The 19,507-nt window shown below is 33.6% G+C and overlaps 1 long non-coding RNA gene across 2 annotated transcripts; it reads right to left on the bottom strand.

The window, feature by feature from the left end:
* Nucleotides 1-1,677: 1,677 nt before the first annotated feature.
* On the bottom strand, nt 1,678-18,359 carry LOC144318050 (uncharacterized). 2 transcript variants are annotated; one of them, XR_013383910.1, is made up of 5 exons: nt 18,325-18,359; nt 14,461-14,499; nt 14,203-14,360; nt 12,275-12,326; nt 1,678-2,113 (listed from the first exon to the last, which is right to left on the bottom strand). It is a non-coding gene; the product is annotated as an uncharacterized LOC144318050 (long non-coding RNA). The 2 variants fall into 2 exon arrangements; XR_013383909.1 differs by lacking the exon at nt 12,275-12,326.
* Between the last annotated feature and the right edge of the window lie 1,148 nt (nt 18,360-19,507).

The following is a 19,507-nucleotide window of genomic DNA, read 5'->3' as shown; positions in this document are numbered from 1 at the left end:
TCACATACTTCTAAACAAAACATGATTTAGACATGTTCAGTAACTGAGAAAAATGTGTTCCACAAGCATTGCTTTCAAATGTTTTATTGATTATTTAAAAAATTTAAGTAAATATCAATGAAACAGCAGAATACATAGCATGAAGTAATCAAAATTAAAATAGCTTTAAGTTTTTACTTTTACTAAAAAGACTGATTATATTAATGATATAATGTCCTGAATGAAAAGACGAAAATATGTCCTGAATGTGGTAGAAAAGAAAATAAACCTATGGAGAAATAGGGGCTGAATCAAAATAACCCTAGAAACTGTTATCCTGTTAGGCAATTAAGTCATTTCTCATTTTTGGGAAAGAAACAATTTTATTTTTATTTTTTATTAAGTGTAATCTCTCTACAAAGCTATTTGGATTTAGGTCAGGATGAAGAGCAATATACTTTTAAGTGTTGCTAAAAAGCACATTAGAGTAACTTACTGCTTAAGTGAACTAATTAATGCATAATATTTCCCCTCTTGCATTCTTTCTTATAAACTTTTCCGCTTATTAGTCATCATAGAACTGTTTTGTCTTTGCGTTCCATATCCTTTCTGAATGATTGTAATAAAGAGATAAATTTGGTATGTGTAATATTGTTACCCTGAGAAACCATGGCAACAAGTAAATACATCATTGGTCATTGTAATTCATCAGGCATTGTAGACAGTAGGGAGTTACATTATAAGTTGAGAAAGATCAGGGTCCCTGTGGGCTGAGACTTAGGGAAAAGAAAAGCAGGTTTTATTCTTTCTGCTACTAAAGTCTTTTGCTGAAGTCTTCGTTATTGATTCTTAATTATGTTCTAGATCTAACTAGAAGGAACACGTTGTAAGCACTTGGAAATCCAAATGTGAATATGTATGGCATTCTTAGTCTGCTTAGTCTCACTCACTCATATTCTGTAAGATGTCTTCTAGCTCTTTTTTTTTTTTTAATGGGAAGATTTTTCATTGGAATTTATTTCTTAGTAATAAAAATTACTTTTTGATAATCAAGTTGTTTCAGAATATGTTCATACTTTCAATTGATCCTATTTAGTGTTTAGGAGTAGAGTGAAAATTTATTTTATTTGCGTATGTTGATGTATGCTACTGCCACTTATTTTAAGTTTTTATTTAAATTCCTGTTAGTTAACATACAGTTAGCTTCAGCTATACAATTTAGGTGATCCAATACCTTACATACAACACCCAGTGCTTATCACAAGTAGAATACATTTTCCTCAATTAATTAACCCAGCTCCCTCACTCACCTCCTCTCTGATAACCATCAGTTTGTTGTCTTTAGTTAAGAATCTATTTTCCTCTCTTTTTCCCCCATGATCATTTTGTTTCTTAAATTCCACATATGAATGAAATCATATGGTATTTGTCTTTGTTTGACTGAATGATTTTGTTTAGCATAATATACTCCAGCTCCATCCATGTCATCACAAATGGCAAAATTTTTTTATAGCCGAGTAATATTCCAATATATATATTCAACATATATATATATTCCAATATACATATATATACATATATATACACACACACACACTAAGAAAAAAATATATATACCATCAGTTGATGGAAAATTGGGCTTTTTGCATAATTTGGCTATTGTAGATAATGCTGCAAAAAACGTTGGGGTTATGCTACTACCATTTAAATCATTTTAATCCCATAGTTCTTAGCATTGCTATTAGATATTATTGAAATTTTTAAAAATTCATCAACAGATTTTACTTCAAATATTGATTAAAGGTAGAAAATGAGAAGGATATGCCTTCTTAGTTTTAGTTACAAATATCTTTTCTTATCTGAGTTTTTATATAGATTTGATAAAATTAATGACTCATCAAAGCATTTCTAAGAATTTACACTGGGAAAATATTTTTCGACTTGTCACATTAAACTTATTAAGAAATCAAGCATATTATCCAATAATTGGAATTAAAGTCCAGTACAGGAGGGAATAGTGAATAATCTCTTTCATCTTCTAGCTAATTATTGGCCTGAGAAATCTCTTGATCTTCTTTATCTGGTATCTCAGGCTCATATTAAAAATTCAGTTATAGTCGAAGTAACAACATTTCTGTAAAGAGATGTGTAAAAAAATAGTATAAATACTTTTTATACTTATAAGCCTGTACATTTGCTATTGGGAATTCCTACCCCAGTGACCAATTTATTAGAAATATTACCATCACTATACATGATGCCTTTAACCACTTTATATCTTATAAGCCTGTACATTTGCTATTGGGAATTCCTACCCCAGTGACCAATTTATTAGAAATATTACCATCCCTATACATGATGCCTTTAACCACTTTATATATGGTTCATTTGGAGATAGTTCATATTTGTTGATTGTGCTTAATGTAACCACATTCCCTCATTTCAAATGAACAAATGATTTTGAAATGTAGTTGTTTATAAATTAGTCTAAGTATCTGGAGGAATAAATTCAAAGTATAGTGTAAAGACTGTCCTACATGAACACATTCACTTCAGTATTTGAGTTCAAGTATTTTTGGTATTCACTTACCCACTGGAGAAATCCACATTTTCAAAGAAAAGAAATATTTCTCTATGGGCATTTCAGAGTATAGGATAAAATGTTTTGACTTCAGTAACAAACTTTGGCTGGCTGATTATGCACCAACTGGATAATTAAATGAATAGCCCTGAGGGTAGATTCTTAAATACAAAAAAATGACTTTGGAAAGTTGTCCATAAATACACAACTCTAGATATGAGCTAAGCAGGCTGGCCACTATACTCTTAAGGTAATTGAGTTGTATTAGACTTATTCGTAGAACCCATTCATCAGAAAGAACACAAATCACAGTGCACATCAAGTAGACATCCTTACAGGGTAAGTTATGGGTTTATAATTGTAGTTTACCATCAGTCACTTGTGAAATTTGCTTTGCATCAATTCTGTGAATCCTGGTCACCTTTAAATGAGCTGATTCAGTCAAGTTTCTGAGCTTTCAAAGTGGCAGTCTCTTTCCTGGACTGTGCTGCTCTGTGGTGAGGACTTCCCTGAGTGGTAAACCATCTGTTAACTGAATGCATCCTCTCTAAACCTGAAGTGAGATACTATTTATTTACTCATCTGTTGAGCATCTTTTAGCAAAGGCTGTTCTAACCGTGGAGGATACAGTAATGAACAAAATCAACAAAGTCTTTGTGTTTATGGAACTTATGCGTGATAATATTGTGAAATAATAAAATGTAAAAGTCCTTGAAAATCCTTTAGTTTTGTTCCCTCATTTCAATAATCCGAAGATGAATGCAATTAGTTAATAGTACAGCTGAGACTTAAAGCTCAGGTTTTTCTCACTAGCTGTCAAGGAAAAGAGGAAGATGATAAAAGAACCACAGTGGGGTTTCCATTGACTGCTGAGTAGTTCTGGTAAGGAGAAATGAGGGTCATTGTGGCTTAAATAACAAAATAACAATTTAGTCATAAGAAAAGGAGGGCTCAAAATATAGACTCAACTAATTCAGTTATTGTGACATTAAGAAAATTATTCTATGATTATTTGACTTAAGAAACAATGCCATAAATCATGTGTCCACAAGGCTATAAAACTAACACAATTTCCTCTGTGTTTTCCTTCCAGTCCCTGCCAAAATAGCAAAAAGCATGACTTTGAAGCTCAGGTCCCTATATTTATCTGCTTCTATCTGTGCTTAATACCAGAGTGACTTTGGCTAAGACAACCAACCTGTCTGAGCTTCTGTTCTTTCTCCTTTAAAAAGTGGCAAATATTTACTTCTGGGGAGATTTAGTACTTTTAGAGTGGATTCAAACCTAAGCAACCATCAACCTAATATAGATTGCCATATGCATAAGATGTTATATATAAACCTAATGGTAACCACAAATCAAAACCCAGTAATAGAGATGCAAAAAATAAAGAGAAAGGAATCCAAGTATATCACTAAAGAAAGCTTGCAAATCATGAGAAAAAGGAATAGGGAAGAACTACAAAAACAACTACAAAATAAATAACAAAATGGCAATAAGTACATACCTATCAATAATGACTTTGAATGTAAATGAACCAGATGCTCCAATCAAAAGACATAGGGCAATGGAATGGATGAAAAAGCAGGATTCATCTATATGCTGCCCTCAAGAGACCAAATTCAGACCTAAAGACACATGCAGATTGAAAATGAAAGAATGGAAAAGCATTTATAATGCAAATGGAAGTGAAAAGAAAGCTGGGGCAGCAATACTTGTATTAGAGAAAATATACTTTAAAACAAGAGATGAAGAAGGATACTAAATAATCATGAAGGGGACAATTCAACATGTAAATATTTATGCAGCCAACTTGAATTCATCCAAATACATAAAGCAGCTAATAACAAACATAAAGGAAGTAACCAAATTAATGCAAAAGTAGGAAATTTTAATACTCCACTTGTATCAATAAATAGATCATCCAAACAGAAAATCAACAAGGAAATAGTGGCTTCGAAGGCCACATTGTACCAGATGGATCTAACAGATACATTCAGAACATTCCATCCTAAAACAATAGAATACATATCTTTTTCAAGTGCACATGGAACATTTTCCAGATTAGACTACATTAGGCCACAAAACAAATCTCAACAAACCAAAAAGACAAGTCATACTATGTATCTTTTCTGACTACAACACTAAAAGTATAGAAATCAACCAGAAGAAAAAATCTGGAAAGAACACCAAATACATGGAGGTTAAATAATATGCTATTAAACAATGAATGAGTCAACCAAGAAATCAGAGTAAACAAAAAAATACATGGAGATGAATGCCAATGAAAACAAAATAGTCCAAAAACCTTTGGGATGCAGCAAAAGCTATTCTAAGAGGGAATTTTATAGGAAGTAATACAGGTCTACCTCAAGAAGCAAAAAGATCTCAAGTAACCTTAAGGAGCCAGAAAAAGAATAACTTAAAACCAGTGGAAGGAAGGAAGTAATAAAGATTAGAGCAGAAATAAATGACATAGAAATACTTTTAAAAAGCAATACAATAACAGATCAATGAAACTAGGAGCTGGTTCTTTGAAAGAATCAACAAAATTGACAAATATTTAACCAGACTTATTAAAAAAAAGAGGGAGAACTCAGAATCATAAATGAAAGAGGAGAAATAACAACTGACATTACAGAAATACAAAGGATTATAAAGAATATTATGAAAAACTGTAGCCAACAAGTTGGAAAACTTAGAAGAAATGGGTAAATTCCTAGAAACATATAACTTCCCAAAACTGAAGCAGGAACAAATAGAAAATTTGAACAGGCCAATTATCAGCAATGAAACTGAATTCGTAATAAAAAAACTCCAACAAATAAAGTCCAGGATCGGATGGCTTGATGTGTAGAATTCCACCAAATATTTAAAGAGAGTTACCACCTATTCATCTCAAACTATCCCCCCCCAAAAATAGAAGACAAAGGAAAGTTTCCAAATTAATTCTATGGGGCCAGCATTACTCTGATACCAAAACCAGATAAAAATATGACGTAAAAAGAGAACTACAACACAGTATCTCTGATGAACATAGTTACAAAAATTCTCAACAAAATATTAGCAAGACAAATCCACAATGCATTAAAAATCATAAATGAAAGAGGAGTAATAACAACTGACACTGCAGAATACAAAGGATTATAAGTATAGCCAAAGCCATCTTGAAAAAGAACAAAACTGGAGGTATCATAATTCCGGATTTCAAGATATACTACACAGCTGTAGTAATCAAAACAGTATAGTACTGATACAAAATAGACACATAGATCAATAGAACAGAATAAAGACTCCAGAAATAAAGCCATAATTATTTGGTCAATTAATTTATGACAAAGCAGGAAAGAGCATCCAGTGGGAAAAAGACAATCTCTTCAACAAATGGTGTTGGGAAAACTGGACAACTACATGCAAAAGGATGAAACTGTACTACTTTCTTACACCATACACAAAAATAAACTCAAAATGGAATATGTGAGACCTGAAACCATAAAAACCCTAGAAGAGAACATAGGCAGTAATTTCTCTGACATTAGCTGTAGCAATATTTTTCTAAAGATGTCTCCTGAGCAAGGGAAACAAAAAAAAAAAATAAACTATTGGGACTACCTCAAAATAAAAAGGTGCTGCACAGTGAAGGAAATAATCAACAAAACAAGAAGACAACCTAACGATTGGGAGAAGATATTTGCAAATGATATATCTGATAAGGGGTTAGTATCCAAAATATATAAAGAGTTTATACAACTCAACACAAAAAAGCCAAATAATTCAATTAAGAAATGAGCAGAAGACATGAACAGACATTTCTCCAAAAAAGATACACAGATGGCCAACAGACACATGAAAAGATGCTCAATATCACTAATCATCAGGGAAATGCAAATCAAAACCACAATGAGATATCACCGCACACCTGTCAGGATGTCTAAAATCAAAAACACTAGAAATAATAAAGGTTGGAAAAAATATGGAGAAAAAGCAACCTTCATGCACTGTTGGTGGGAATGCAAAGTGGTGCAGCCACTGTGGAAGATAGTATGGAGGTTCCTCAAAAAATTAAAAATAAAATACTGTATAATCCAGTAATTCTACTACTGGATATTTATCCAGAGAATATGAAAATACGAATTCAATAAGATGTATGAACCCCTGTATTTATTACAGCATTATTTACAATAGCCAAACAATGGAAGCAGCCCAAGTGACCGTTGACAGATGAGTGGATAAAGGACATGTGGTATATATATATATACATGAAATACTACTCGGCCTTAAAAAGAGTGAAATCTTGCCACTTACAATGACTAGGAGGATCTAGAGGGTATAATGCTAAATTAAATGAATCAGTCAGATAAAGACAAATACCGTATGATTTTACTTATATGTGGAATTTAAGAAACACAACAAAGAAAAAAAGAGACAAACAAAAAACCAGATTTTTATTGAGAACAAATTGATGGTTACCAGAGGAGAGATGGATGGGAAGGTGGGTAAAATAGGTGAAGGGGATTAAGAATGCACTTATCATGATGAGCACTGAGTAATGTATAGAAATCTTGAATCACTATATTATACACCTGAAAATAATGTAACACTGTATGTTAATTATACAGGAATTTAAAAAAGGGAAAAATTTGATGGACAAAAGTGGTGAATGAAATACATCTGTGCATAAAAACACACTGTAAACTAGGAAGTGTAATTAAACTAATTAAGCAAATATTAGGCATTCATTATGTTTAAGTATTTATAAAGTCCATGCAGAAGTTCCCTTAGTTCAAAGCATCCTCTGATCTATATACTAGCATTTTGCTTGCTTCTTAATAGATTCCTACCAAAGGCTTCTCTGTAATTTTTTTATAACTTGGCAACACCTGGTTACCATTACAGGGTCAGAGAAGTTTGTCTCCATTCCCTCTCAAGCTCTTTGCCAGGTAATTTTTCCATTTAAGATCCTATAAGATGAACATAGAACTCAGGACAGAGGATTTTCTGTTAAAATTCTTATAAGAATGTCTTGAGAAATGTGAAGCTCTTTTTAAAAGTGCTTAGGATATGGAAAGATAGATGATTATCCTTTAAATTCCCTCGTTTGTGCAGATGAGAATTTCTCAAGCAGCTATATTTAATAAGTGCACAGTAATTTAAGATTGTCTCAACTCTCCAACCTGAGGAGGGTTGGAAACAGATTCACTTTATTTTGTTTGTTTGTTTGTGAACCTCTTACCTGGTAGGATTTTCATATTTTCTTTGGATTGTAATTTGTACTATTTTAGATTCTCCTGTGGTTTTCACGCATTATTGTTATTACTGGAACATTCTGATGCAAGCAGTTTCTAACTTTTCCTTATATATAATTTATCTCAGTGCTCTCAGAGGCTTACACAATATGCAGACTCAGATTAAGCAGTAGCTCAAAATTAAGTAAAATCAGATACAATTTTAGAGTTTGCATTTAAGTTCTGCTTCTTTCATACATTCTAAGAATAGTTTATTCAAAAGCTCTTCTAGAACATGAATGTTTACTAATCTCAAGTATGTGATAGTCATACTTAAAAAACAATGAAAATTATTGGTTCACATCTCTCCACTCCCTTCTCTGTTATTCTGATCCTTCAAACCTGTGTATATTGGACTTCAGAATGCTTTGAAGGAAATGCGAGTTTTGAAAAGTCAGCTTCTTGGGCCAGGGCTCATGTCTTTGTATTAAATGTATGCTTAATACATAGCAGCTGCTCAGTAAATTCTTGATGATTTTAAGTAAATTACAAAAAATGGGAAAATACTTTTGCAATTGGGGGCGAGAGGGCATACCAAAGATAAAACTAATATACAGGTCTGAAAGTAAATATTAAAAAGCAGAGAGGTATGAGTCACGTGAAGAGGTTCAAAATAGAATTTAGAATAAGTCAGAGTTCAGATTATTTAATCAATGTTGTATTCCATAGGAAATTGGGATCTGAAATATATGCTCAGAAAAGCTGGTTGGGTCCACATGTTGACAAAAGCAGAATCCAAGGTTCCCAAGCAGAGCCAGAAGACCTCTCTTTTAGAGAAGGCTGGGAACATCTTGAGGAAAAGGAGTGGTCTCGGGCCCTCCCTACAAAGACAGTGGGTAATTGAGAAGGTGGTATTGTATTAGAAATAAATAATTTAGAGCAGAAAGAAACATGATGGCCAGTTGTATGTGTCAGAGTGAAGGGTGGAGACTGACGATGTAGCCTCTCTTCTGTATTTACTACTTGGACATCTAAAAGGTCAAAGGCATATGAATTGTAAGATGGATTCTGGTGGTTAAGGTAGGAAAGCTGTTCTGAGGGGAGCACTACCAGAGGAAGGCAGAGAGAACTAAGACTATGATTGGAATACAAATTATGGAACCAAAATTTGGACAGAGGACGGATACAAATAGGATAAGGCGTATAAAGGCTATTCAAGAAAGAAATCCCAAACTTTCCAAGACTTCTCAGCCTTATTGGAGGCAAATAGCTTAACATTAGATAAAACCTCACAGGACATATGTTTTTAAAGAGAATTCCCATAGTAAATCATATACTTTTGGACCAGTGAGAATACTGTTGTTTCCATTGAGAATGTAATATTTCCATACCCTGAAACACTCAGAGATAGATGGTAGGACTATGTACAGAGAAGAGTACATCTGCCTGTCAAAGAAGGACTAGCAATTCACAGTTACAGAAAGGCCCTTCTTACTGGTACACGTACCGACCAAGGCACAAGGCAGAGCCAGCCAAAAAGTGAATTGGACAGAAAGCAAATGGAAGCCTTTTGATTTACCTAGAAGTCAACAACAATGCAAGTATGGCATCAGAGATAAACTTTACGTAACTAGAGCACTAGGGAAATAATCTAATTTACAGTAGTGACATGTCTTACAATTTCTAGTTTCTAGAACTACTCATTTCCTCATGGATATTAAGGTCTGCTTTTTAGCATCAACCATAGCTTATCCTTTCAGTCATTGTTTTTCTGATCCTTTATTCAAATGAAATACCATTTGTGTGGAAATAAATAGAATAAGTTCTGCTGCAGTGATCTACCACCTGTCTGAACAGATCAAGAAATGAATAGCATTACTAATGTTTGATTCTTGCTACTATGCTTTCTTTCCCATACTTATAACAACTACATATTTTAAAAGCCTTGTTTGTTGTCGGCATCCCAAGTAGTATTGTTTGAAGAAATGGAAGGGTTTCTTTGGCACCAGAAATATATATTTAAGCATAAACTACTGAACATCAGAAATAATATCTTATTCATGTAACCGAATCTCATTTTTGTTATAATGGAACATATTTTAATTAGTATAAGGTACAATTACTTCACTTATTAGGCATCTGATAAGGTCAACTTATGCTTTTAAATACAAAGGAGATGAAATGTCTAACAGCCATTAAATGTCTGACATGTATTTCATTACACAATCTCCCCTGCAATGAATGCAAAATTCATCCATCAATGGAACATTGCACTGTCTGCAATAAAATGGAGTTACTTTCTTGCATTTTCTTTATGTGATTACAATCATTCTCTGAAGAAACCTCAAAAGAAGTGATTCATGTGAATCTGAACTGTTAGGAGTAATTTATATTTGTCTATGCTAACACACTGTCAGGAATACATAACTTAACATTTGCTATATTAAAAGGGAGCAGGCAATACAACTTATTGATCTGTATCATGAAACTACCCAGAAAGTATAATGCTAATGATCGTTAACAATCAAATTCCAGAAGAAAAGGAAAACTTGACAAGTATTCAGATGATATTAGTATTTCATTTCAAATATTCTTTTCTGGGAAAAGACATTTTTGAATATAATCATTTTTTATCTTTCTGTGCCTTTACATGTGAGACCTACAGGTGGCCTGATTCTGATTAAAATGAAAAAGATCTCTTCCTCTGTTGAATGCACAATTATCTTATATGTAAAAAGCATTTAGGAATGAGACCAAATGTGGTGTATAAGATTCTAATATTTTCAAAGCAGAGTAAAACTTCATAGGTCTCAATCAACTGCAGGCTTTCTTTGCTGACCAAAAGTAACTAGGGTGGTAAGGATTGATTGATTGATTGATTGATCCGACAACACTGAATTTACTGGGTGGGTCTGGTGATCCCGAGATGAATAAGGTGGATCCACAGAATTTAAGGAGCTCATAGTTCAATGGAGATTATATCATGTGAAAATTTATAACACATCCTAAGTTTAGGAAAAAGTCAAAATTAATAATTTTTATTTAAAGTGTGTTACTCTTGCCATCAAGGAAATAGAAGTCAAAACCACAATGAGATACCACCTCACATCAGTGAGAATGGTGAAAATTAACAAGACAGGAAACAACAAATGTTGGAGAGGATGTGGAGAAAGGGGAACCCTCTTGCACTGATGGTGGGAATGTGAACTGGTGCAGCCACTCTGGAAAACTGTGAGGAGGTTCCTCAAAGAGTTAAAAATAAATATGCCCTACTACCCAGCAATTTCACTGCTGGGGATTTACCCCAAAGATACAGATGCAGTGAAAGACTGAGACACCTGCACCCCAATGTTTATAGCAGCAATGTCCACAGTAGCCAGACTGTGGAAGGAGCCTCAGTGTCCATCGACAGATGAATGGATAAGAAGATGTGGTCTATGTATACAATGGAATATTACTCATCCATCAGAAGAGACGAATACCCACCATTTGCTTCAATGTGGATGGAACTGGAGGGTATTATGCTGAGTGAAGTAAGTCAATTGGAGAAGAACAATCATTATATGGTTCCAGTCATATGGGGAATATAAAAAATAGTAAAAGGAATTAAAGGGGAAAGGAGAGAAAAATGAGTGGGAAATATCAGAGAGGGTGACGGAACATGAGAGACTCCTAACTCCGGGAAACGAACTAGGGGTGGTGGAGGGGAAGGTGGGCGTGGGGATGGGGTGACTGGGTGATGGGCACTGAGGGGGGCACTTGACAGGATGAACACTGGGTGTTATGCTATATGTTGGCAAATCGAACTCCAATAAAAAATATACAAAAAATAAATAAGAAAATAAAAAGTGTGTTACTCATTTTGTAGACTTACAGTCCCAACTTTGTCTCTAGATATTAATGTATTAACTGAGGCATATATGAGCAGATTCATATACATTTATTGTATTTCCCAAAGATTCAGTATATATTTAGATAATTTCCTAAAGTATACAAAGCTAGATTTATAAGATACATAGGTAGAAAGTGAAAGCATATATTAACATGCCTTTAAATATATATATAAATGAACTGACAACCCATGAGAGACTCTTAACTCTGGGAAACAAACTGAGGGCTGCTGAAGGGGAGGTGGGTGGGGAATGGGGTATTGGAGTGATAGGCATTAAGGAGGGCATGTGATGTGCTGAGCACTGGGTGTTACATGCAACATAAATTATTGAAAACTACATCTGAAACTAATGATGTAGTATATGTTGGCAAATTGAATTAAAACTAAATAAAATAATGAATAAATATATATAAAAGAACTGAAAAGCCAATGGAGCTTATATGATAGTGCAGTAAGGGGGTGAAATGCTAGATAAATATGCTAGCTATGGTAGAATTAATAACAATATGCAAATAGAAGACTAACTGAAAATATTCCACATACAAATAGCACAAAATTCTAGAATTTTTTTGAGTAGGGAATAAGATGTGAACTTACAGTTGAACATAAAACTGAGCAGAGCAAATGTAGACAACTAGTTCACGTGTTCCTACACAGGAAGACTAAATGTTATATAGATGTACATTGTTCCTGAATTAAATAATAAACTAAATGGAAACGGTAATGGGAATTTTACGGAATCTCGAGCAGATTCTAAAGTTCATACAGAGAAGCAAATAAACAGAATACTAACACACGTTTGAAATAGACTACTGTATATTAAAACATGCTAGTTAGCAGATATAAGTGTGGGAATAAAAAATAAACGAAGGGACCATAATACAAGGTCCGTGTATAAAATATATCCTTGTATATTTGAAATTTAATATATGATAAATAGGGCACTTAAAACTATCAGGGAAATGAAAACTACTGATAATCCAATTGACATTTTATAAAAAATAAAATCTTACCTCCCAATAAACGGAAAGTAAATTCCAGATTAATTAATAACAATATATTTTTAAGACTAAGAAAAAAAAGAAATACAGGGGAATGTTTTTATAATCTTGCAGTAGGAAAGGCTTCCTGAGTGAGGCAGAGATTCAGACTCCACAGAAGAAAACTGACATATTTAATTTTTTTTTGAAAACTAACATATTGGACTACATAAATTAAAATGCCTGTATGGCAAATGAAACCATAATACAAAGAACATTAAAAGATAAAAACATAGATTGGAAGATTATACATGTCATTAGTATATTATCATATTTGTATACATATATAAAAATATTACTATATTTACATATATATATAAAACCAAGGGTAATATTCATAGGTAAGAATTTCTACAAAATTATGTCGAAGAGTGTATAAGATTCTAATGAAGGGAATGCAATCTGGAGAGTTTGTTTGTGGTTAATAAATGTTATTTAAAAGATATCATGAATTTTTCAATGGGGGCTAAAAAGAAAACTACATCCCAACTGTACATTTTTCTTTTTAAATATTCGAGTATTCTATCTCTCGCCATGTGCTTGCCAACATCCATCTAACTAAAATTTCAATTTTAGTCATCTATTTTTACACCTTGACAAGTATATCTGTTTTCCTAAATCTTGATTTATATGTTATTATCCTAGCGATTCTCCTTATTGCAGAAAGGTATTCAAAAATTGAACTTTCATAAGCCTGCTATTATAAAATATCTATTTATAGGTAGGCAACTGGCAGAGTTACCATAGAAACTGAAACAGCAATCAATTCTGAAACCATGAAAGTGTAAGTAAAGATGTGAGTATTATGAATAGAAAGCAATAAAACACGAAATCTTTTGTAATTATTAGGAAAAAATGCAAAGTAGGATATGTTTCAAAAGATGGTAACAGAAGGAAAAACAATTTACAATTATGTTTTATCCACCAGCATAAATTTTCGCAACTGTAATGAAGCTGGGCATGCTCCCATTTTAAGATGCTGTCAAGAAGTTATTTTAAGAAAATTGGATAAATATAAAACTCGTGTATTTTGAGAAGCCTATATCTTAAGGCAAACACCTAGTATTCTCTAACTTACCAATATTAAACCTTCTTCCAATGCAATGTCCAAGTCATTTTGAATTGGCAGGTAGATATCTTGACCCAGACCCACATCTTCTACAACTACCACTGCACACACTTTGCATACTGCCAGGTGACACTGCCAAAGAGGCCAGGAATCATATTATATAACCATCAAAGTGGGAAAGCCCTTTGATAATTAATTGCCTAGTTATTTTCAGCTGGCACATTTAGTGCACTAATGCATTCCTGAACTCATGATTGTGGCTGCTGTAAGATTACAGTAAGAATTACAGCTAATTCTGGTGGGAATGAATTCAGTTCTCTTTTTATCTTTTTAAAAATATATTTTAATTTATAAAAGGTAAAACAAAAGAAAAAACACTCCATTCATAAAGATTTTAACGAATGGACTTTTCTCACCTGTGGGTATCCAGTGCTTTAAAATGAAGGTGTATAAAAGGGATGTCAGAAAGTTAAGATCCTTTAATCATTTAATCCATATCAGTTATTCCCTAAATTTCAAGGCAACTTGTAATTTTTAGCTTCTTATAAACCATTGTGAGGAAATGGATATTTTCCTAAACAACAAAAAGCATTTATCACTTACTAAGGAACACGAGATAATTCATATTTCTATGAATATTTGCTTAATTAAAGGCTTCTCAAAAGTTTACTTACAAAAACCAGGGACTGTGTGATTGTTTTCCCATATGTCCACTAAAGAAAAAAGAACATGATTAGAGTGCAAGAAGTAGATATTAAATTATACCAGATATCTCCAGTGGTCCAGAGTAGGAGGATTATGATTCAATATAGATTTGTTCGGCTTCAGAAAGCAATACATTTTCATTCCCAAAGGGACATAGCTCAAGTACCACTCTCAGGGAGCTGTAAACCTCACTACCCTGATTCAGAAAGGATTACACAGGGCAACATGGGGATTACATTGTCAATTATTAACCTTAAAAATAATTCTGATGAAATATTAAACTTATTATTTGACTTTGAAAACATTCAAAGGTCTCTCATTCATTTGAATACCCAGAGTACACAGTAAGTGTGAGAACAAATGGACTATTCCAAGCCCTTTTAACTAAATTTAAGGAGAAAAGGAACTGTGGTTGACAATTGCAAGAATATAAAATCCTGATAACGACGATACCTTGGTGGTGACTTTTATGCATCAAATTAAAAACAAAGGGAAGTATTTATTCTGTTTTTATTTGAGCTTTTAATTGAAACGAAATAGATATTTTGTGTGAACAAATGAACAGTCCAGTGAATTTTTACTTTGTGTAAACCTTCTAATATCAATAGCACACACAATTCAAGAACAGAACATTGCCAGCATCCCACAAGCTAGCTTCATGTCCCTTACCAGTCACTCCCCACTCTCTCACAGCTAAATGAGATTTTAGTGCTGCTCTGAATGTGATTGTACATGGTTCTTGCTCAACACATGTAAGCATTTTTGTAGGCTGTATACCAAGGAAGGAAATTGATGAGTCATGGAGTTTGTACACATTCATCTTGAATCATTACTGCCAAATGGTTCTCCAAAGTAGTTTTACCAATTTAAATTCTAACTGTATGTGAGAATTCTGGTTGTGCCGCATCCTTGCAGCATCGGCAGCATTTGGCATTTTCTGTCCTTTTCATTCAGCGATTCTGTTGGGTGTGTAGTGGATTCTCATTGTTTCCAGTGAACACTCTTCAAATATGTAATGAAATTGGATTTCTTCCTATGTTTGTTGGGCACACGGAACTCCTCATTGTGAAGGGCACACTAAAACAGTGATTGTTTCATAAGGGAAAACTGTAATTTCATTTACATTCTAATGACTCTCATCTTAATAAATACTCCTGGTGATGATTATTCATACTCATATATGGCAACCATTGCAGTAGGCTCTATTACCACCAGGACATGGACAATGTTTTAGTTACCATTGAATTTCTGGTGTCTAGCCCAGGGCCTTGTTTTTGGATCATTGGTTTTGTCATTTTTAAAAAAATATGAACATTTAAAACTATAAATTTCCTTCTAAGTACTGCATCAGCTCTACTTTAGCTACATCCTGCTAGTTTGGGTATGCTGTGATTTAATTATCATTTAATAAGAAATATTTTCTAAAAAAAAAAAAATATTTTCTAATTTCCTTTGTGATTTCTTCTTTATTCCATCAGTTATTTAGAAATAAGTTGATCAAATTCCAGGTATTTTGAGATTTTCTAGATATCTTGTTGATTTTCTAAGTTAAATACAGTTATTGTATGGAAACATGATTTCATGTCCTTTTATTTATTTTTATTATCTTTATTTTTTTTTAAGATTTTATTTATTCATGAGAGACATAGAGAGAGAGAGAGGCAGAGACACAGGCAGAGGAAGAAGCAGGCTCCATTCAATGCAGGGAGCCCAACGTGGGACTCGATCCCGGGTGCCCAGGATCACGCCCCGGGCTGAAGACGGCGCTAAACCGCTGAGCAACCCAGGCTGCCCTGGCATGAATTTTTCTACAGTTGATCTGGAAATTATTAGCCTACCTGTCATAATTCTGAGATCTCAATGGGCAAAAAGATTGCATTTTCAAAATTCAGTACATGACTGATAGATTTCTACTGAAATTTGAGGGTTTAATATGGATTCCTGCCCTGTTCTGTGGTGTATGTTTCCAAGGGACAGATCTCTTACCCTCACAAATAAGTCTCTGTGTCACCATTTCAAGGACATATCTTCAATTTTCTGCAGAGCTGTAGAAGGGACAATGAGGAAGAAAATCTGGAGGCTCTTGTGACTCAAACAGCCTCTTGTTTTTAACCTCATCCTTATCTCCATTTATAGGTAACCGGTACTGCAAATTCAGAATTGTGGGACAAGTGGTAAAGACAAATCAGATAGCTTCTAAATTTCTAACATTTTGTGGCAGAGCTGGTGGTCATATGTGAAGGAGTTAACTGGCAAAATTGTGCAAATTAAGAGTCTACTGGGATCTATGGCAGTGTTACTGCTGAAATTCTAACATTATAGATTCATTCTTCCTTTGAGTATTCATTTGTTAAATTAAAAATTTTTTTTTCTCACTTCCAAGGGATTTGAATCAACGAATTAATCCTTGGGGATAATAAATTTCCCCTTTGAATGCACATCACCCTGGGATGTATAACACACTGAGATTTCCATCAGTCATTTACATTATATTTCAGAATAATTTTATCAGACGTTTCTGGCAAACCTATGAGAAACTTGCCCATTAAGAATGGGAATGTGGACAAAGTAAATATGAAAAAGGAGTTGTTATTCTGCACTGGAAGCCCTGGAAGCTTGCAGGGTGGGGATCCAGTGCTGCTGGGGCCAAAGGGTGATAGACTGAGGTCTTGAGTAAAGGATGAGAAGTGACAGACAGAGTTTTATAACAAATTGGATGGAGAGAAAGGAAATAAGAATTCAAAGATAGTCCTGAGCTTTCTAGAATTTATCAGTTGTTATTATTAATACTTAAATACCTTTTCCAAAGCTAAAAACAGAAGTCTTGGAATTACATGATAACTATGGATTTTTCTAAAATGGAATATTTCTGCTGGGCCCTTAAAATATACTGCAGAATAACCTTGCTTTCTTATATTGATAACAAGACATTATTTGTAAATTACCATTTTTTTTCTAAGTTGAATTATTTTATATTAATTCATCTTGTAAATTTAGAAAAGTTCTATAAGTTACTTATTAGTTTATTATTTTCTTTGATCTTCATGCCCTCTGTCAAGTAGCTAGCATATTTTGACCGTTAGATGTACTACAGTTAGCATTTAAGAAAAAGTAATTATGTTGTATTGCCTTAATTTTCTCCTAGAATATTTATGCTTTAGCTGGCTTTTTTCCTCTTATATTTAAATAATACCAATCCAAATAGGAAATATAGCAATTTTCTGATTTAAAAATACATGTTTTTAAAATATTTTATTTATTTATTTGAGACAGAGAGAGAGCATGAGCAGGGGGAGGGGCAGAGGGAGAAGCAGGCTCCCCACTGAGCATGGATCTTGACTCTGGGCTCAATCCCAGGACCTTGGATCATGATCCAAGCCAAAGACAAACACTTATATGACTGAGCCACCCAGGTGCCCCTGATTTAAAATATTTTTATTTCAGAAGCTAGAGAGCCCATGTTCATAATACCTAACTTACATATTCTATATTAAATTAATAATGTGCATATGTATAATTATTTGTTACATATTATGATGCGGGGGAGTATTTTTTGGTGGTTGTTTTGCTGGTAAAGCTACCTCCTGGGTTTACTCTCTAAAAAACTTGTCGATATAGACATAGGATAGGATTTAGACTTTGATGAATCTATTTCACTCCATGGCTGAAGACATCCAAAAGACTAGTTTGTAGAAAATAAAGTAAAATGCCTTATGAAAGAAAAGTTGTAAATACTTATTACTATGGAAAGTTTTTAGAGATGACTTCGGAAAAAGCAATTAAATTAGGCCATGTACTGCTCATAACACACTGGTAGTGTGAATTCAGCTTACCTGGAGGTAAAGCTCTAGCTCTAACAGATTTTTCCGTTGTTACATTTGTTCCTATGGAAACTGACCTCTCTTACACTCTTCTCTTTCTCTTTTTATCACTTAAAAACAAGTTACAGAAACAATGGCCAGGAGGAAACATGAAATATTCATACAGTCATTGCTTAGAAGTTTTGAGTAACATACAGGTATATGTTTGCTTTTACAGGCTGTGTACACAAACCCACATACCACCTATTTATATATGTCTAACAACCTAGAACACAGGAACTGAAAGAATTTTTCTGACTTTGTAATGAGGCAACTTAATGAATGCTCCAAGGTCTTCCAAGGCATGTGGGAGGTAGAGCAGGGTTAACAGAGCTGAAAGTAGATGGTTACTTACTGGAAACCTTTTAGTTTTGGGACAATATGAATGTGCAGGCTTCTCCCCCACACTCAGTATCTATTTATTAACAAAGCATTACAATAGGTTAAAAGCTCAGTTTAGAGAGAGCAATCATACCTGGCTAGTCTTGGATTTTAGAAAAGGCCCTTATTTTTTTTCTTTAAGATATATCTAAAAGTTTTTAATAAACTATACTGTTTATTTAAAGATAATTTTTAAAAAGCCAAAATTAATATTTGATTTACCTTTATCTTAAAAGATAAGGTGAACTCATATTACAACAAGGCTTCTGATCCAAAGTGTCTTATAAAAAAAAAATCAAAGGGTGCCTGAGTGGCTCAGTTAGTTGAGCATACAACTCTTGATCTCAGCTCAGGTCTTGATCTTAGAGTCATGAGTTCAAGCCCCATGTTGGGCTCCATGCAAGATGGAGAGCCTACTTAAAAAAAAATCAATATTTTTTTGCTATTGTTAAGGAATTTTCCAGACTAAATTCCCTTGATGGGATTTTGGTGATTATTAAATACAATTTTCCACCTCCCTCTAAATCTGGATGCCTTCTCCAGGCTGAATGAGTGAACATTTTTGATGTTCACCAAGAAGGGGGGAAAAATCCTTTTTTTTTTTTTTTTTTGGCTTACCATCACAGACATAGCTGCAATCCCAGGACCCTGGATTTTAAAATCAGGTCTGTCCAGAGCTGGTTAGTGAGGTTGACAAAGTCCTTTAACTTCTTCGAGTTTTTGCCTGTCATTTTTCAAATTGAAGCAGTAATAGCTATTAAGTTCAGAGGATTTA

Source organism: Canis aureus, chromosome 8, assembly GCF_053574225.1.
Source record: "Canis aureus isolate CA01 chromosome 8, VMU_Caureus_v.1.0, whole genome shotgun sequence".
NCBI lineage: Eukaryota > Metazoa > Chordata > Mammalia > Carnivora > Canidae > Canis > Canis aureus.
Note: the sequence above shows the minus strand (reverse complement) of the source record. Positions and strands in the feature narration are given on the sequence as shown.